At 36.6% G+C, this 21,610-nt stretch overlaps 2 long non-coding RNA genes across 2 annotated transcripts; both read right to left on the bottom strand.

Moving 5' to 3' along the window:
• Positions 1 to 725: 725 nt before the first annotated feature.
• LOC122822754 lies at positions 726 to 12,814 on the bottom strand. Its single transcript, XR_006369223.1, has 4 exons — positions 12,726 to 12,814; positions 9,415 to 9,562; positions 4,343 to 4,466; positions 726 to 1,570 (listed from the first exon to the last, which is right to left on the bottom strand). It is a non-coding gene; the product is annotated as an uncharacterized LOC122822754 (long non-coding RNA).
• A 3,706-nt stretch (positions 12,815 to 16,520) lies between these two features.
• LOC122822753 lies at positions 16,521 to 20,723 on the bottom strand. The gene is made up of 3 exons (XR_006369222.1): positions 20,264 to 20,723; positions 20,007 to 20,137; positions 16,521 to 17,011 (listed from the first exon to the last, which is right to left on the bottom strand). It is a non-coding gene; the product is annotated as an uncharacterized LOC122822753 (long non-coding RNA).
• Positions 20,724 to 21,610: the final 887 nt, after the last annotated feature.

The raw sequence follows: 21,610 nt of genomic DNA, 5'->3' as shown, positions 1-21,610 counted from the left end.
TTAAACACTTAGTTTGTAAAGTAAATGTTTAGTTTGGAAAATGAATATTTAAAGTGGAGCTAAATACTTAGTTTGTAAATTAACAACAGGCAAGTACCGGTAAGCAAACTAAATAAATAGGTTGCTAGCTACATATTTAGCTTTCTAACTAAATATTTAGCTGTAATGCTAAATATAACGCTAAATACTTGGTATAAGTATTTTACTTATAAAGTATTTTACGTGGAATATAAATATTTAGTTGAACTACATTTAATTTGTAAACTAACAACAACATGCTAGAAGGCTAACGTGCTAACTAAATATTTCAAACACCTATCAAAGACAAAATTGATTAAACACAGGAAAGACAAGAGAGTTTAATGACAATCACTATCTAGACACATGTTATCTACACACTAGATTCTTCTGTTTCAGGCACGGCGTCGAGCAGAACAAGTTGTATGTCTTCACGGCGACGGCTTTGTTGCTATCTAACAGGTCAAGGAGAGCAGAGTTTCCGGCCGGGCCGCAAACTCTGCTGGACGCGGTTGTCACTGCTTTCTCCCAGTAAGACCTCAGGAAGGAATCAAAGTTATTCAACACACAGAAACATTCTTTATACTAAGATTAAAATGAAGTAAAATGAAATAAAAGCATATAAGTAAAAACATTATAAAGATATAACTATAAGGCTACATGAACAACAAATAATTGATAATACCAATAATACAATTTACCCAACATTTATGTTGCTAACTAAATATTTAGCAAACAAGCAAAAATATTTAATAGCAGGCCAGCATGGTCACTAGGTTTTTAGCTTGGTAGCTATAATTAAAGTTGCTGAAGTTAGCATTTTAGGTCAAACATAAAAATAAATATTTAGTTATACTAAATATTTCATTTGGAGTTATAAATTTAGACAGTAATCTAAATATTTTGCTTGTGAATTTAATATTACGTTTGTAACTATGGCATTAATATGACTGACAACTGAACACCCAGTTGTTTTTTTCTCTTTGACTAAATAAACCAAATTTATTGATGTAAATATTTCACTGTGTAACTTTACGAACAGATGGGAGACGTGCAGAGGGAGTCCTTGTGGCTTTCGGCCATATTTTTCCGTTTTCACCTTCCATGTCGGCTCTTCCAGGAACGTTTTCACGCTCCGGCTTTGGCAGCTGCAGGAGTCTTTCCGCCTGAATGTGTCATCATAATTAAAAATGGGATTTATCGTCCAGAGAGCAACAATTTCTCAGGCCTCATTAACATTTAATGTTTATTTTCCGGAAATTACATAAGATGATACGCCACAAACAACGTAAGGTAACAAACTTGACTCGTGCTTTTTTTCCAGACGGTTCACTTCCTCGTCACCTCTGTGGGTAAAAGTCTCCAGTGTTCCCATTCAGTCCCCCAGCTGCCCACTGGGACTGGCACCGAGTCCCAGAGGCCATGCTGATGCGCCACGTATGAGACGGCAACACAATTAGCCCAAAACACCTCCTTCCTCCCAGAGGTCTCTTCCCTCAGCCTCTCATGCCGTTGGAGTTATTTTTGACTTCCTGGATAATGACGGCGTCCTCTGGGGGAACAAATGAAGACAACCCGCTTTGTGGGGAGACTTTTGTTAAAACATCGACTCCCATCCAGTGACATTTTGTTTTCCTTTTCCAGCTTACTACAAAAGTGCAACCTGATCCGAGCGTTTTAGTTTGGAGAAAAAAAAGATCCAGCTGAAGAATTTTCTTTTCCTACAAAGAATTCAAACACAAACCAAACTGCAGCCCGAACAGCCAGTTTTACCCTCAACCCACTTAAATAAAACTGATGTTACCCGACTACACTAACAAATAATCATATCATAAAGTAATAGCAATGCATTCCTGGATTAAAATTGGCTCCATTTGACTAACTGATAACGTCCAAACTTTTTAGGATGGGGGTTAAAAATGTCAAAAAACGGGACACAAACTTTTTTAGTAATAATCGTGGCGGGGGCATCCCAGAACAGAAAGCTAAAAAGTTATTTCTTCTGGAGCAGAATTATGCTTTTATCACGTCAACGACATAAAAGTCGGATGAATTGTGACATGACCGTTCAGACTGCGCATTATACACTGTTAGACTTTTTATTGTAATTTTACAGTAACTAATACTGCAACTTCAAAACATACAGTAAGTTACTGTAATACTATGTCCTTTACCCATAATGCAATGCAAATTACAGTAACTAATTGTAAAGATGTTTTATGTTAGTTTTACTGGGCATTTTGCGGTACTTAGCTGTAGAAAATACAGCAAAGGCTAACAGTGTATGCAAACTGAAAACTATTCGATATGATTTATTAGGCTTGTCGCAACAAGCAATTAAACTAATCATTTCTATTTGCATAATTTATAATTTTTCTCTTTCTACCAAAATCTGGATGATAAAAGTCTCAATTAACTCTTATTTTGAAGGAAAATTTTGTTCACAGAGTTCATAATTAATTTTATTTGTTGTTTCTGTTGTTTTATTTGTTTATTTAAAATGTCTTCCAGCTCCAGTGCGAAATGTTCACGATCATTTAGTTTATTAATCTTTGAGAACGTGCTCTTGCTTTGTTATTCCTTTATATGACTGGAAAATGGTGTCAAAACAACAACATTATTGTTCATCACAATAAGTTCTGGGATGATTTATTGTCCAGAAAGGTTTGTTATTGTGACAGGCCGACGATTTAGTTCCTCAAATCCAAATCGGATTTTTAGGGGGTGAAAATATCGAATTTGGGTCACATTCTCTGCTTTAGGTTGTCTTATCATGGGTTGTGGTTATTGGTGAGGATATGTAATAAAGTTTAAGAGGTGTGAATACTTTATAAGTTTTCTGTTGTCGTTTCCATGGTAACCTGAGCGGTGACCGTGGCTTTCGATGATTATTCAAACAGAGCTGCCTAATGAGTTGTATAAGTTTAATCAAGTTGAAGATGCTTGGAGAGTTTTGTTAGTGAAGATTATTTACATCGAGACGTTTCTGCCTGATTGCAACGTTTTGGTGTTTGATGTCTGGTTTCTGGCTGTTTGTTCAGATCTTTGGTTTTCTGATTATTTCACCACCCAACACGGGAAAAGCTGTTCACGCTGTTCATGTTTGATTAAAGTCATCGCTGAACATCTTCACACGTTCTGCTTGCGTGATGCTGCTGATTATTTATTTACAGGTTTGCTAAAACAGAGAGGAAAACCGGCCGCCTCATGTCGGCTTTTAGCAGGAGGATCAGGAAGCTTTTATGAAAATATTTCCTTTGAACGTCAAACCAAGAGTAATATTTGCACTCAGTTCACCGCTTGTCTTTATTTTGTAGAAACTTATCTGCTCAGATTACATGAATTCAACTCTGTGTATGTGTGTCATTTGTATAGTTACAGTTTTTTACATAGTAAAAAAATACTTCAATATTCTGATGAAGCCTCTCAGAGAAAAAATGACAGGATGAAAAGTCATATTTTCACCATGTTACTGATATAACTGTCATAGCAAGTTAAATATTTAGTTAGCAAGCTTTTTTAGCTAGTAATATATTTAGCAAGCCTAATATTAAAAGTTAAATATAGTTATATTAAAGCTATATCAAGCAATTTATTTAATTAGTAAGTTAAATATTTAGCTAGCAACATAAATATTTAGGTAGCAACCTAATTATTTATCTGGAAACCTAAATATTCAGTCGGCAAGTTTAACATTTAGCTAGCAGCCTAAATATTTAATTAGGAGGCTTAATCTTAGCTAGCAACCAAAATATTTAGCTTGTGGGTTAATTTCTGCTTTAAAAGTCAACATGATGAGATGCTGGGAAAGAGATTATTATTGTGCTAAAAGGAGTTAGACGATCAGTGAAGCTATTAAATAAAATTTAAACCTGTAGCTGCAGCACAGACGTCCCCAACGCTAATGTTAGCATCCACAGTCCAGATTTCTAAGGAAGTTTCATGAATGGTCAGGGACCAACTGGAAGATTGAAGAATCTGAATAACACATTAAAAACAATAAATACCTTTGTTGTTGTGCTCATATGTCTATTTATTCAATAATTACGCTGAAATTAATTGAAAATTTTGCTTATTTCAACTAAAATTTGATTAATCAATCACAGACCGCACAATTAACTCACTTGAAAATAATTTTTAAATAATTATCTTGTAAATAACCTGGATAAAAAACATCTGGATCGTATAATCAGGTCCGAGTAAAAGGAAAATTTCCCCAATCAGCTGTAATACATGCATTTATGTTTCACCTGTAAACGACCCAGAGCAGTGCTGCAGTCGCTCGTGTGTGTGTGTGTGTGTGTGTGTGTGTGTGAGTCATTACGTCACCGCTGATCTCTCCAGGCAGGTTCACATCTGGTTTGTTCCCTTGGTGTTTCCTGAAAATGGGTCAGCCAGGACCGGGAAGATGCAGAGCGACGCTGAGCAGCACAGCTGGTCCCGAGTCGCTGCACAGACACATCTGGGAAATCAATCGTCCTGGACGCTGAGCGACAGATCCACATTCAGGCGCCGTGTGTGTGTGCGTGTGTTCAGAGCTGAATGCTTAATAGGAAGCAGAATCCATTATTGCTTACTCACCTTCAGGATTAGTCTTCATAATCACCTCGCTCAGCCGCCTAACTTAATTAATTTGACTCTTCTTGAATTTGCATATAGACTAAAATGTGCGTCAATATTTACATCCCCTGGTTTGTCAAACTGCAGGCACGGGGGCCAAATCTGGCCCGCCGCAGCTTCTTATGCGGCCCTCTGGACTCCAGAGATGAACATGAACAGAGTCTTTTAGACAACTGTGAACTTAAACATTATTTTATCAAATTAAAATAGTCCCTCCTGTTGTTCAGTTACACAACAGTGGAAATTTACACAAAGTCAACAGATCCCCCGTAGTTTTCCCTACTGATGCATTATTATGAGTTTGTTAGGGCAATGCTAACAAAATAATAAAAAAAATAATATTACGAGAATAAAGTCATAAAATTAAAAGAATTACATAATAATACTAAAGGAATTAAGTCAAAAAATACAAAAGTTCAAATAATGAGAATAAAGTCATAATTTTTCTACAATAAAGTAAAAATAATTAATTATAGCCCTAATACTCCGCCGTAGTTTATTGAAAATTTTCCACAAAAATGGTCAAAATATTGAGTGAAAGTGATACCAACCCCCAGCAGTAGGGGGCAGTATTTCTGACTTGTACTCAACAGCTGCCTAAGCTTTACTCACCGTTATTATACAATAATAAAGTCACATTTACAGTCATAAACAAACACAAATGTTTCTAAATTAGTACCGCAAACATTTGATTTTTATTGAAAAAGATTACAAAAACAATCAAAATCTCAGTGGGACTTAAAAAATGTTCAATATTATCTAATTTTAATATTTTAACAGTTTGTTAATGAGTTTTATCAATAGATTCTGGCACAACTGGCCCTTTAAGAGCATTTACTGCTTTAATTTGTGAGTTTGCGTTAATCAATGCGCAGCGGCATCTTCCCTGTCGCGACTGCAGACAAGCGTTTCCGTATTTATAGCAGCTTGTCCAGGAAGTGACAGATGGCTCTTCCTCACAGCTTTTCCTTCGCGTGCCTGACAGAAAACATGTTGCTGCTGCTGGGAAAACACAGGAAGCAGAACATGCAGCACAACCAAACACAAACATTCAGTTTTATTTTAGACCTAAGATGGACTGGAAGCTCATTTTGCAAAGAAACAAAGAGCTTAGGTGAATCAGTGAGTCCCTGGTGAGCGGATGTGGAGTATTTTTGGTTTTCTTTTAATAACTGATGGTTTAGAGGAGATCCGCTGTTGGCAGACCGGTGCATCTCTGACGCTGGTCGTGATGTAAAAGCCTCCGCGGATCCTGAATGAGCGATCCAGCATCTTTTAGCAGCAGAAACTCACTGCGGGGTTGCCAGGTTGGACGGGTTTCCACCCAATCGGGCTGTTAAGATTTATGTGGCTTTTCAAAAATGTTTGGCAAGTTTTTAAGAAAGTGTTGATTGGAAAATTCTGTTGAAATAGCATGACAGAGTATTAGGGCCACACAAATAAAAAAAAAAAAAGTCTGAGTTTAAAATTATAATATGAGAATAAAGTTGAAATCTGAGGAGAATAAAGTCAAAACAGTGAATCAAGATAGTTGTAATATTATGAGAATAAAGTTGAACAAGTCAAAATAATGCATCAATAAATTTGAAGTATTGTGAGAAAAAAGTTGCATGAGAATAAAATCAAAATAATCTGTGAAGTCGTAATATTATTAGAATAAATAAATTTGAGGTACATATTTCAAGAATAACGTTGAAATATTGCAAGAATAAAGTCATAAAATTAACATTTTATTCCAATAATATTATGAGATTCTCTAAATGTTAGAATTGGACGACAGCGCAAGGCATTCTGGGTAAATACAACCAAAGCTAATGTGCTAGCCTAGCGTAGCAGGAGAAATGGCTCCTGGTGTTTAGCCAAAGACTAAAGAGAAATCCTCCAAGCGCTAAAACTGGAGCGCTCTCTTCAGTAATGTAACAAACCTGTAAAATTAAAACTGGAAGTGAGATAAGTGTGTCCGGATTCTCTGGACATAAGTTATTTTCACATATTCAGAATCTGATGAAACTGTTTCTCAAAACTCTCCGCACTCGTTTCATTTCCCTCTTTCTCTTTAACTTCCTGTCTTTTCTCCTCAACGCTCCTGAAACCCAAACGAATCTCCCAAACAACCTTCAGCGGGTCTGACGTCGACGCACGGCAAACGCGTTCACGTGAGTAGATCGTGTCCTCCCCCGGAGGGAAACAAGACGGCCGCAAAGCATGATGGGAAACAGACAAAGAGAGGGAAGGTGGCACAGCAAGACGACGGCTGATTTACCACAACAAGCATTTCTAATTAAAGTCATGGTCAGAAAGCAGCTGCTTTTTTCAAAAACCTTCTAAAAACACCAAAATAAGATGGAGATTATACACTGAAAAACATTTCTGTTGGAATAAAAAGCCATTAATCTGAAGCTACACTCTAAACATGAAACTGTTGAAGGCAGAAAGCAAAACTCTGGAGTCACAAACCTGAGATGATGAGACACATCAGAAAAAAACTGCAGTCATCTTTATTATTTTATAATATTTATGCAGGAAGAACAAACAATTAGCTGCATTTTAAACAAAATTTCATGCTAAATATTTAGTTTGAAGCCAAATAATTGGCATGCTAACTAAGCTCAAAGCTAAATATTTACTAATGACATATCTAGCTAGCAAGCTAATATTTAGCTAACTAGATATTTATTTTGAAGCTAAATGCTAAGTGTTGAGCTAAATATCAAACACAAATATTGAGGTCTGATATTTAACTAAATATGTAATTATATATTTAGTAATCTAAATATTCAGCACATAGCTAAATAAGCTAAGTTCTTTAGAGAGCTAAATGTTGCTTATTGACTACATATTTAGCGTGCTTACTAAATCCTGAATTTGAAGCCAACTCTTTAGTTCAGAGCAAAATATTTTGTTTACTAACAAACTATTTAGCTCCAAACTAAATACTGAACTAAATATTTAGCTGGTGAAGTTGGGACTTCCATACCTGGACACTTTAACGATCCAGTGGCGTATAGAGAAATTTCCTCCTGATTACTGCAAACTGGATACAATCTACTGAGTTTCTTTATAAAACTTTTCATTCAGTTTGAATAATGAACTGATTCGCTGGAACCATTTTGAATCTGTCTGTGATTGGATTGATTATATTCCCATCAATTAATTAGATGTTTCCCTGCCTTGTATTTGTTGTGACTCTGCGCCACATAAACTAACTGAACCGATTTGAATTAGACCCAACAGGCTGATGTTGAAATCTACCAGAACCAGCAAATGGAGCTTTGTCTGCAATATTTCCCACCTTTAATCAAAATCATGTAGCGCTCGGTGTGATTTGGCTCAGTCGCAATGATTTTAGCCGATAACGAGGAGGCTGACGGCAGAAACGGCGCGGCGGGGCGCCTCGACATCAGCCTGAGGACGCTCATGAAGGCAGCATGAAAACACAATTATCAGATTTCCTGAACTGTCCTGGGCTAATCAGCGGAGCGGCAAGCGGCTCCCATCGCTTTGTGGCGCCTCAGATTGACGGAAACCAGCCAACACAGGAGATAAGAAAACATTAAGAAGACGGGGAATGCTAACGTAGCACGTTCCTTCATGTACTCATGTTAGAAAAAAAACACCTTTCAAAAAGTATTCATACCCATTCTCTTTTTATTATTTTTGAACATTTTATTCTTCTAGCAACTTCAGGTTTTAATTTATGTTACTTGTGCAAAACTGTAAAGTACAGGATGCAGTTTGTAAAGTTACACAGTTAGTTTCAAGCTATCTTACTTTGCTAACTAAATATTCAGCTTGTATTTTATAAGCCAAGGTAACTAGATTTTAAACTATACTTAAAACTAAATATTTTGTTTGTAGGCAAAATATTTGGCCCTGCTAACTAAATGTTTAGTTTCAAACCAAACATTTAACTAGAAAGCTAAATATTTAGGTAACTTTAGCTAGGAGTTAGTTAGCTAACTATATTAAATATTTAGTTTACAAAATAAATAGTTAGTTTCAATCTAGCTTATCTTTGCTTACTAAATACTATGCTTGGATTTATAGCAGTGTAAATCCAAGCAAACTAGTTCTACATTTAACTAGTTAGTTTACCATTTAGTTTTTAAACGTGCATTTAGTTTTGGCTAACTTTAGCCAAAGGTTAGTTAGCTAACTATTCTAAATATTTAGCTTCTAAATATTTAGTTATTTAAGTAAATCCCAAGAGCAGCTAGAGGCTGCAGAAGACATGAAACTGACTGTCCAGAAGGACAACAACCCCGAACATCCAGCCAGATATTATCGATGGTTACATCAAAGCAGATTCCTGGGTTACAATGGCCTAGTCAAAGTCCAGATCTTAGTCTAACTGAGAATCTGTGACAAAACCTACAAATTGCTGTTCGCAGACACAAACCATTCTGAGAGTTTATTTTGCTCAGAATGGACAAAAGTCAACATTTCCCAAAGTAAACACCTGAAGAGGCGTGAATACTTTTCTAGGAAGATTTATGCGAAGCAGCAAGATGGCTGAACATTTGGTCATCGGCTGCTGCATGAATAAAACACGCGGCTGTGTCTGAGTGGATGAGGGAAAGCAGCAATTAGAGGACAAATGTTGATAAAGTGTGCAGCGATGCTATCAGAGAGAAAAGCTGAGCTGTAATTATGATGAAAGTTATCGGCCGTGTGTCTGTCAGAGCCGCCGCTCCGCGCGTTATCACCGCAGCAGTCAGGGGAACGAATCTGAGCGGGGCAGAAATGAGTCTCACAGCAGACAATACTTCTGATTACCTTCATCACGCCGCTCTCTTCCAGAGGAGGCGACGCCTGCCGCCGCGCAGGGGGAGACGGCGCCTTCAGTTTGCTGCTAAGCAACCCGGCAGCAGATCCACGGCGCCACAGTTTTCACCCTTCACCTTATCGATGCCGTTTCACGAGGCTTAAACGGGACATAAAAATCACTTTTCACATGTTTTTACATATTTGACTAAAAACACAAACAGATCTAGCTTTTTAAATTAATGCTTTATGGTGTCTGGAAAATGAGCCGTTTTTGAGGTGGCGAGTCACAAATAATGGGAACTGCACAGTTACCTAGCAACCCCAGCCCAGCCCGTTACCTGGCAACCTGTTAGTTACGCAAGAGGAACTCCAGCACATTTGGTCAGCTGGCTTATCATGACAAGTAATAGACATACTAACAAAAAATGTAAAACTTACAATATTAAAGTTGAAATAAAACAAGAATAGTCATAATATTATGAAAATAAAGTCGCAAACTTTATTCACATATTAAGATTTTCTCATACAAATATTGTTGTAATATGACTATTCTCATATTACTTCCTGTATACTGTGTAAGTGACTCATACAAGTGACTACGTGACTTTATTCAAGTATTATTTTGACTTTATTCGCATAAATTTTTTTTCTTAACTTGGCACTAATACTCTGTCATAAAGTACAATGGCTGCTGGAAAAGACTAAGTGTTTTGTTGTTATCTTATGCAGAAACCACTTGGTGCATTCTTGTTGGTTTTACAGGAGGCTCCACTTCTGCTTTTCAAAGATGTATAACGGCGCATCTGTTTGCAGCCATTTTCAAGTGTGAGTTGGAGGGGGCGTGGCCAGCAGCAGATTATTTGGATTTAAGGTGACAGGACGCCCTAAAACACCTCAAAATAAGCAGAATGATTTTGTGCAAAAAAATGTATGTACATGCTTTGTATAGACCACTGGTCTATCCCAACGTGTTTAAAGAAGCATACCAGGTCACCTTTAAGTGTTTCCTGGTGGTTGTCCAAACTCCAGCACCTGTCCTACTGTTTCTTTCAACTTTAACTCCGGTTTTCCTCAGTTTGTTCAGATGTGTGGTAGTTGCGCCGAGGCTCCGGTGGGAGCGCTCAAACAGACCAAAGTACTTTAAGAATGATTAAAGTTTAAACTGCTTCCTGTTGGGCTGGAAACCGGCTTTTAAAAACACGCTCACCCTCTGGGAAATCCAATCAAACGAAGTGCCAGCAGCGTTGCGTAACGAGCTGAAAACAGAAATATTGTGACTGAATCACGGGGATGTGAACCTAAAAAGCAGAGGGGGTCGCTTCAGCAGAAGCTGCTGTGGTTTTTATTTCCATTCTGCTCTCTGCAGGATTCTCAGGTTGCATTTTTCTGGCCTCCTGGGATCCGAATGTACGGCCAGATCGAAAACAGATTGCAGTAGGTGGACTCGCATCTCTTTCCAAACTCTTCTTCTCATGTAACTGGCAGCCTGGACAACTTATGCAATCAATAGGTGAAAGGTTTTGTTCTCATTGTTCTCCAGTGCTGGAGAAAAATCCAGGCAGAATATTATATAACACACAGCATGATGCACACTGGACTCTGTCACAAAGTTGTCATTATGGATGTTTTTACTCACAGATTTGCTCTTTTTTGTCAAACTTGAAGTTTCATATCAAACATATTTTAAATCCCAAACACGTGAGAAAACAGTAATTCCCTCCATGTTGAATCATGAATTAAATGTGATTAACTTCATTTTTGTTGCGTTTAAGTAGTAATCTGATTGCTGCTTGGTAAATCAATAAATCAGTTTTCTGTCTGATGACGGATCAGAAACAGCAACACATCAGAGTCTGATCTAAACATCCAAAGTTCAGCTAAACGCTAAATCAACTTTTTTTGCAGATAAACTTTATAAATTGGTTTCTAAGAGTCAATTAAGAAGCAATTTATACAGACAAATGCTAATTTGTTTAGTTCTGCGATATTTGACCGAAAAGCAAATCAGTTATTGCCATAAAAGCCTCCAATAACAGGAAACATGCGATGGAATCGTGATGTTAGCAAAAAAGGAACTTATTGTGATCTTAAGCCTTTTTAAGAAGACATGAAGGTTTTGCAGTGGCCTAGTCAAAGTCCAGACATAATCCTGACTGAGTTGATGTAGAATTTAGCTCCAGAGTGATGCGACAGAGCCGTCACACCAGGAGACGTTTTTCCTCACGTTAATAGGAAAAAAACTATTTAATAGAATTTAATGAACGATGAAAACATTTGATTTGATGAGGAAGACGGTTTGATTTAGGAAGATGTTCTTCTTCATGAACATTACATCCCTCATTTTAGCTCCACTTTCAAAACAACAAAAAAGCTTTAGGAAATCTCGTCATGCTGAGATAATTACACCAATAAACTCGCTGCTCTGACAAACTGGGCTTGGAGAAAATTGGGACTTGGGATTAAAGCTTTTAGGGCAATTTTCAAGCATGTCTGGTTGGTTTTCAGCGGTGGACGCTTGCTGTCGTTTAAATAACAGCAGTGGTGTCGTCTGTAATGACGGGACTGAACCTCTGCAGGCTCCGTGTGTCTGCTGAGAGACGCGCTGCCCTGCAGATGAGACATTCTTCAAAAATATTCTGCTTTTAAAGTGTTCAGGAAAATACTTTGGTTTCACTTCCCAATATGTGAGCTAATTAACTCCTTGACTCATTTCATTTTACACAAAAACAAAGCATTTTTTGCTCTGAATCTAACATTTGATTCAGAGTAATAAAAACAAAACATATTTAGAACATGTTGGCCTAAATATGTTGACATTTTCATATTAACATAAAATTATCAGTTTGTGATACCTAAAAACTAAAAATTACTAAAAAGATTATGTATCTTTACTGTATGTTTTAGCCTGATTACGAATAAAATAATTAATAAAATTGTATCGTTCTTGGTTTACAGTTGGGGGCCACAAATGGCCCTGGGGCATTCGGACCCCCTCGATGCCAGACTCATGATGCAGGTGGTAACACTAGACTAGAGTTTCTAAACAAAACACATTAAGTCAAAAGTTGCTGAGGCTAAAATAAGCATAAGAACATCTGGATTGAGGCAAACTGCCGACAGGTTTTCATGAGCCGTTAAACCCGAGACATCTGTTGAAACAAGCTAACGTGATAGTTTTCCTGTTTACTATGTTAGTTAGAGCTAACGCCATTAGCAGAAGGTAACGCGGATCAAAACAAATTGGAACATAATTGTGGATATTTAATGAGACAACACACCATTCTGATATATTTGAGAAATATTTTGACCCCGGCGCTTACCGTAAATAGTTTGAATTAGCTCTTCACTGCTAACGGACTCCGTCTCCGTTAGCAGCATTTCCTAGCCGCAGCAGCACAAACACTGGCTGTTTCAACAGATTCTTCATGTTTTGGTCCTTATTTTCACTCATCAGTTCTACATTCTTAACTCCAGTTCAGATTGAACTAAACGTTACCTATTTTGCAAAAAAATATTGTTGTGACTGGACCAAGCACGGAAGCGCCAAGCATACGTAATCTACCCATGATGCATCGCAGCGTAAGCAGCATGACGCTGTTATTTACCAGATGTGTTAATTCTTATTGTAGCATTTTCTGGATTAATGTGCAAGTTTAATGTTGTAATTTTTTATTCGATTTGTGAATAAAAAGAAGTTTCTGTGCTGCTGGATAATGAAACTGTTATTAAACTACAAAAATGACCGAATTGATACACATCAGGTTCATTTGAAGATGGTTTTTTTTTAGACATTTTGGTGTCAGAAACAGACAAATTGCTTTGTAAATGTTATAAATTTTGAATTAAAAAAACAATTTACAAAATATTTTTGATTAATTTTTGTTGTGCTGCTTACGGAGGATTAATGTTGCTTTTAATCATCTGAAAATGTATTAATTTGACTTATTTACGTTTGTGTGAGTCGTTGTTTGCCTTGTTTAATTAACAACAAAGCTTCCCACTGTTGAAGGTTTTTCTCCTGTTTCTTCTCAGTAATTAACTGGCTGCACTATGGCTTTGAAAATAACTATTTCTTTGGGATTCTTTGAAAGAAAGACTTTTTTTTCACCTCTGCCAGGAATTATAAAAGTCATTTAATCTAATCAAAGTGAATTAATCAAAGTGTCTTTATCAGCCCACCTACATTATAAATGTGTTTGCTTTGATGATGTGTTGAAATAAGCTGAGCTGTATTAATTATATTAAATAATGCGCGCTAGCTTGTATTTTCACAATTAAATGAGCTACATTTTCTTCTTTTTTATGCAGCTTTGACTAAAATAAGTCGTCACTTCATTTCCTCTTCTATCACCAACACAAAGCGCTCAGATTGGCACATTTAGCCGCATGAAAACGTCCTCCAAGCTGCCGGGTTTGCAGAGCATCTCATCTTTTTTCATGATGCATTATCTTTGACAGCGACTGGAAGCTCTCTCAGCAGGACTCCTGCTCGCTTCCTCAAATCATCTTTGCTCCGCCGTTTTTATTTTTTAACGACAGAACATGCAGTCGTATCCTGTCACCAGCCATGCTGTTTAATTGAGATTACCCTGGCAACAGAAGCGCGTGTGTTTACACCAGATGCAATAAAAAATATAATAAAAAACATTTGACACTGCGAGGAACTTGTTGTAATCACTTCAACACCACGGTGAAACTTCTAGGCTGTTTTAATTTGTCTTTCCTTTCATTCAGCGGAGGATGAGTCAGTCGGCCGCGACGCCAACAACCTGCAGAAATACGTCTGAATGTTTTCACCTCATGTTTATTCCCAGACACATCCGACTCCGTCCGGAAGAAACTCAAAATGTTTTGGCATCAATGCGGATGAGCGCTGCAACTAAAGATTATTTCAGTAATCAATTGCTCTGGCGATTAATCGATTGTTCTAACAAATTTGAATTAAAAACACCTAGTCAGTAAACTAAATATTTATCTTACTTACTAAATATTATTAAATATTACTAAATACTTAATATTTAGCTTGCTAACTAGATTTTAGTTAGAAAGCTGGATGTTTACTACATATAAATACTACAGTTAAATAATTAGTTTACAAACTAAATATTTAGCTTTATAATTAAATGTTTAAACTAAATATTTAATTTAATTGCTAAATATTTCGTAAGCAACTAGTTGTTGTTTTTTTAACAAAGAATGTAGTCATCAAGTTAAATATTTAGTTTGTAAACATATTTAATTAATGTGTAATTAATTAGCTTGTTGATTAGATATTTAATAAGCAATATAATTTAAGTATATTTACCTTGCTAACAGTAAGACTAAACCACGTTAAATATTTAGTTTGAAACTGTGACATGTATAAGTGAATCAATGCCACTATTTTCCTTTGTATTCAACTTTCTATGAATGTTTAGTTTGAAAACTAAAAATGTAGTTAGCAAGCCAGAAATCACACTAAAAATATTTGATTTACTAAATATTTAGTAAGTGTATTTATCTTGCTAGCTAAAAACAGCTTGTAAACTAAATATTTAGTTTGAATCTGACATATATAAGTGAATGTAACCATTTATTCTTCCACTCAACATTCTATTAATGCAGCATTTAACTTTTTTAGAATATCCACAAAACACTAAATGTGAATAAAAGCCAATACTAAGCATGATGCAGCCTCTGCCATGTTTTACCACAGGTTTCTTTGGCTGTATGGTTCAGAGCAGAACATATTCTTCTATGTGGCTGTTAGAGATTTCAGCCCAATTGTTTTATTTGAAACTAAATGTAACTAAATGTTTTGTAACTCCACACCTTAATCTAGACATAACGTATTTGTCATATTATGATAAATGGAGGGGAAAAAAGCATTTTAATTACATAATTCCCTATTTTTTGAAAGTTGCTAACAGTTTGCTACAGAGGTTTAAGATCAATGGAGGTAAAATGCAAAGACCAGCAGGGAAGAAAACACCTGAAGCTGTTTTTAGCTAACTCCCTACTTGACTGTTTTCTCAATAATATAAAATCTATATTTCTCAGCAGGAGCAGTACATGCGCCTCAGACTAATCAGAAAACTGACTGCAGGGTGGTCACCCAACATGGCTGCTCTGGACGCATCGATTGGGTGTTTCAGACCGCATGGCCAGCTGCGAAATGTCAGAGCTATTAGGGAAGGCGGCCTGAGCCCGGCGTTCTCAAAGAAACGACATCCTGCTCGCTTTGTTTCTATTTATAAACTCAAAATAATTAATTTTCTGAGGTAAATCATCAGGAGAACATTTTCTGTTCCGTCCAGTCAGAAAACGGGTCGGACGTCCGTCTTCTCGCTCTGCATCTTGTTCCTGTTACTGGTGACAGAAACTCATTACTGCAGATTGAAAGTAAAGACACTTTGATTAGGACGGATGCTAGCGTAGCGTAACGTAGCGTAGCAGCTTTAATAATATCTGGATAATCTATACCAGAATCCAGCAGGGAGCCGTGCTGCTCACAAGCACAGAGAGAAGATAATTGGTTTTAATTACTAGGTTTTGTTCTCCCTCCATATTATTGTGTTGCATCACATCTGCTCTGGCTTTCCTCATCGTCCCTTTTTAGTCTCTTTTCTGTTATTATTTTATCATTATTATATTATTATTTATTATTTTTCTTTAAATAGTTTCATTCTGACGTTCTTCTTTTAACGTTATACAGTTGAATGAGTTCAGTTTCAGCTGCTCTCTGTTCAGCAGCTCCATTATAATAATGGGAGGACAAACAAACTTAGTTTTTTAACTAAATACTTAGTTTAAAGCTAAATATTTAACTAAAAAACTAAATACCCAATTTAGAGCAAATATTTAGAAAACCAAATACTGATCTCCAAACAAAAATATTTAGCGAGATAAGCTAAATATTTAGTCCACAAACTAAATATTTAACTTAGTAGATGACAAGCTAAATTATTTAGTTTAAATATGTAGTTCAGAAATACTAAATATATTTAGTTAACAAGATAAATATTTAGATTCCTAGCTAAATATGTGGTTTGTAAACTAAATGTTAGCTAGTTAGAAACTAAATATTTAGTTTCAGCTAAATATTTAGTTTGTGACCTAAATAATTTATTTGGTTCTCTTGTAACTAAATTAGCTAAATAATTGCTGGTTTTTGTCCAGCTTATGCCGTAATTTACATTTGTTGGCGTAGCAACGGCAAGAAGGTTGTAGGTTACAATCCCAGCTCTGGATCTTCCTGCCTGGACTTTTCCTTTTGCTGATTTTACATCCTCACATTAATTTGAACGAATGTCAAGAGTTTCTGAAGCGATCTCAAGTTGCCATGTGAACACAGCAGCTGGTCTTCAGGCTCTGCATCGTTTTGAAGTTTCTCTGCAGCATCACAGGTTGCCGACACGGCAGAACGTTGGTGGAGTTTCTCCTCAGGCTCCGGGCGTGAAGACACTGAAGCATGGCGGATGGCAGATGTTAGTGGGTGGCACACGCAGGTCTCATGACGGCACATGTTCAGCCTCCAAAACATGCAGGGAGAATTTCATTTCTGAATCGTGTGAAACGGAGGAAACAAGAGGACTGGAACGAAACGGTCCTGGATGACGGGAAAAATCTGAATTCAAGCAGCAAAACAGAAATTAGAGGCAAAACCTCAGATAAATTTCTATGGATTTTATGTGATAGACCATCTGGTTGATTATTTTGTCTATACATCCATAGTTTATCCTTACAGGTTCATCACAAAGCTGGAAAAACATCTTTCACATTTCAAATAAAAGTAGAAAAAACATAAACTTGTATTCCACCCCTCTACTTTGATACACTAGAATAAAAGTATATTTGTCCGCCTTTAATCCATTTAGATAGACAAAGATATTATTAAAGGGCTCAGCAGCTGTTTGCTAATTGCTGCTGGCTATTAGCAAATGAGAGGGGGAGGAGCTACGCCTCGAAGGCGGGGTTAGGTCCACTCAGGCATTTTGAACAGCTGAATGTAAAATACATAATATACTGCTCCTTTAAAGAAACAATGATTGCTCATCTTCTGTAATTAACATTAATTAGATCCTGTATTAAATACTGGTTCAGTTGCTATATGTATGGTAAGTGTATGCAAGTGGATAAGGAGGGGGAATATTGCTAAATTTATACTTCCACCCACTCTATTATGTAAAGCAAAAGTATTGACATTATGTTACATGCTGTAAATATTATTTATTATTTATTGTTATTATTATGTAAAAACCTTTTGTGCATATTTAAAAAATAAACAATAGATTTTAAATGAAATCTTAATACAAGTGTTCGTCTTTATGTGGGAAACTCTTCAGCAGGTTATGATTTATAATTCAGGGTTTTATGGTGGCCCATCTTCCTGCTCCATAAACTATTTTTCTTTGTGCTGCAGACAAAAACACCCTCTGCAGCACAAAGAGCAGCATATTTCTGCAGCACAAAATGACAACAAAACATAGTGAAACATCGAGTCCTCGCCCGGCAGAGAATACGTGGGACGCCGTTTCTAAAACGAGACCCAGAACCTCACAGCTCCTCTAACTTAAGGAGAAAAACAGAAACAGAGAGAGAGAGAGAGAGAAAGAGGGAGGGAAAGGGATCATCTCCGTTGCCGCGGCAACCGTGGCCGACGACCACGCTCTGTCTGGGAGTTTATACGCCTCAACATTTTTCTTACATGCCACAAGAAAGAAAAAACTGCAATCTGAAAGGCACCAACGCAGATGTAGGCTAAACATAGCTGCATTAAACCGAAGAGGATTTGATGCATGTAGCACTTTGTTACCACAAAAACATGATTCCCTCCTTACAAATCCACCGATCCATTCACTGAGTTTACAACTTTTCCTTACAAAACCATTCAGCTGTTCTCCAAAAAACAAAAAGAAAGTATGAATAGAAAAAAGAAAAAAACCTCTACAGCCCAGCTAGCATTAATGAAGTGATTCATTCATCTGTAGGTGCAGAGGCAGGAAACTGGGTGACGCAGGAGGGTTAATATTGGACTCCCTGCGGTGCCAAAATAGGCAGAGAAGATGTGCAACGTGTGGGCGAAGGCGATCAAAACTTCTGTTTCTATCAATACCAACACAAGCTTGGTGCGTTTTTAGAAAGTCTGGGGAGATTATGAGTTTAAAATAGAAATACTTCGCTGCTACTAGCAACAAGGAGGGAAAAAACTGAAGACAAAAATATTAAATAAAATGGATGAAAACTTGAAAATGCTGCAAAGAAGACTGAAGATGAGAGCTTTTTCAAGAGATTTACCCAAAAAAATCCTCAGAAAGGACAAAACAGAAGATGAAGTAATGCTTCACAAATAATCCTGGGGCTTCATCAAAAATATGTTGACCTTAAGAAAAGGAAATGCAAGAAAAAAACTTCAAAAATCGAATTAAATTAAAATTAAAATTAAAGCATGTTGCTTCCTTTAAACAAGAATGGCTACCCACTTTGAATTGATCCAGAAAAAAAAAACCTTAAAATAAATGTATCTTTTGTTGCAATTATAAAATAAATAATATGCTTTAATTTAAATAATTTGTTTATTTATTTTGTTGAGGATAAACTCTAATGATCTGTTTTTAAATAAATGTTTGTTTTAACCTGAAATGATGAACATATTGAGAAGTGAAACAGTCAACTTTATATGGAGGTTCTCAACATGTAGCTTTTATTTTGGTAGTCCACTTCCGGTTTTTTGCAAATGAATTTACATATTAGCTAGCTCTGACTCTGAGATAATATCGAGCTACCAACTTAATATTTAACTCGCTGGCTAAATATTTATTTTGGAGCTAAATATTTACCAGGGTTATTTTTAACACTAGTAAACACTATCTAGTGTTAAATATTTAGTTTGTAGGCTAAATATTTAGCTTGCAAACCAAATGTTAAGTGTTTTATTTTTTATTTTAAATTGGAGGTAAATATTTATACGGGCTACATTCCCAAAATATTGCTGTTAATTTTTGGCTGTGTGACTATACAAACAGCATCACATTACTTTTATTTCTGCTCGAGTAAAAATAGGCTGAAATAAATCTACTTTTACTAAAGTAACGTTTTGGCTACTCTAGCCACATCTGGTTGGCTTTGTCTGAGTTTGAAAAGTCAAAAATGTAGAAAGAAATGCAGAAATGTTGAGATTAGTTCCAGAAATTTTCAAGACAAATTGTGCAAAAGTTGAACATTTCTGATTTTTTTTTTTTTTTAGCAAACATTCAAATTTGGGGGTCAGAAATGTCCTTTCTTTCTAGAAAATTTCTGAGATAAATTTCAAACTTTCTGAAATTCTCAAATTTCCCACTTTTGAAACTCTGAAATTATTATTTTTTTCTATAAAAGTTCTCAGATTAATCTCAAACTTTCCGAGTTTTTTTTTGGCAGAAATGTTCTCATTTTTCTATCAGCACTAGCCAACACACATCATACATATAATTTTAAATTAACTTACATTTTACATTATTTAATGGCCTTACTGTTAAACCTACATTATTTAATCCAAACTGTTTTTGCTTTTACAGATGTCATACAGAAGATAATGTTTTTCTTTTCCATTTTTAACTCATCCCCGGAAGCCTCCCAGTCACCTCGTGTTGCCCTCGTCAGCGGCTGCTGAGAGCGGGGATTTAACGGCCGGTCTCACGGAAACAGCTGCTTCTACAGGGATCGCTCCTCATGGACCACCAGCCGCAGGCTTAACGTCCAGCTTTCTCCGATGCTGCTGGGAAGCAATTAGGTCTTAGCTGGCAGTTTTATAAAAGCTGCGGCTAAGAAATAATCTAGCTGTAGGAGCAGCGATTCGGGTCATTTCCGCCCAATCAGATGAACGTGACTCTGGCGTTACCTTACATGGCGGTCCCGTTGTCGCAGGTGACAATCTTGAGGCATAACTGGCGGTGAAATAAAATCCCCTGAGTTGTGAAACATGCTGTATCATTTTTGGCTCCACATGAGCAGAACATTGCCACCAGGCTGCTGTAGATAGCGAAAGGCAGAGATATCACAAAGGACACAAACATGGAGTGTCATGGCTGACCTTTCCTTTCTCTGTCACTGTCTGAACCCATTAGCTTTGCTCGGCGGCAGACACGCCAGGGCTTCCTCCACCGCTCTCTTAACCCGCCATAACTGTTTCCATCTCCGGTACAGTTTTTAAATCTTGCACTGTAAATAATTAACAGCAATAATTTGGGTTATTACTCTTGTCTCAAAGTATTTACTTAGCTAGATAACAGTTGCAAGCTACTTATTTAGCTTCAAACTAGTTAGCAAGCCAAATATTTAGTTTGACTTTAAATATTTATTCCAGGGCTAAATATCTATCTAGCTATGGGCTAAATATTTAACTAACATGCAAATTCACGTGCCGATAACCGGAAGTGGAGTACCAAAATAAAAGTATTTTCCAAATTTTTATATAACTTCAGCTTTCACATTGCTCATTTTTTGAGAAACATTTCAGCTTAAATTAAAGGATGAGACATTTCAAAGGCAATACAGACATTTACCAAAAATCAGCAGTGATGCATCACCAAGGATTCATTGTTGGCCCAGCTTTTATGTTAATAGTTCACTTCCTTTACCTCTGCACAGATAGCTAAATATTTAGTTTGTTTATTAGCTCTACCTAGCCGAGTTAAATATTTAGTTTGGAGCTAAATATCTTTCTTATTAAATATTTTTGGACCTAAATATTTAAAATGGAGCAAAAATATTTAGTTGGCTAACAAAATAGTTAGCTTGCTAATTAAATGTTTACATTGAAATTGTGACATTTATAAATGAATGAATAACAGTCAAAATGTGACTGAAAAATGTATCCTTTTTTTTGCTCTTGACAGGTTAAATAGCCCAAATTATTGAATAGCTGTTATTTTTTTTATTTTGTATCTTATGAACGGTACCTATAGCTCCTTCTTTGTGTTACATTAGCTGACAGGCAGCAGAAAGAGGGAAGGGTTGACGATGACGGCTCCCAACCCCGGCGCCATATTCTGTTCGTCCTTGAACCTCTTTGCTGTTAGAGGACAGCAGATAACTCCTATCTACAGATGTGTTAATTGGTCTTCGGCGCCATTACACCAGTCTGGAGGCTCGGTGGCGGAACAGACGAGGAGCTAACGCCTTGGGAAATCACATGTGATCCAAGCTGACCTTCATCTAATGGGACGGGGACTTCACAAGGCTCGGC

Source organism: Gambusia affinis, linkage group LG20, assembly GCF_019740435.1.
Source record: "Gambusia affinis linkage group LG20, SWU_Gaff_1.0, whole genome shotgun sequence".
NCBI lineage: Eukaryota > Metazoa > Chordata > Actinopteri > Cyprinodontiformes > Poeciliidae > Gambusia > Gambusia affinis.
Note: the sequence above shows the minus strand (reverse complement) of the source record. Positions and strands in the feature narration are given on the sequence as shown.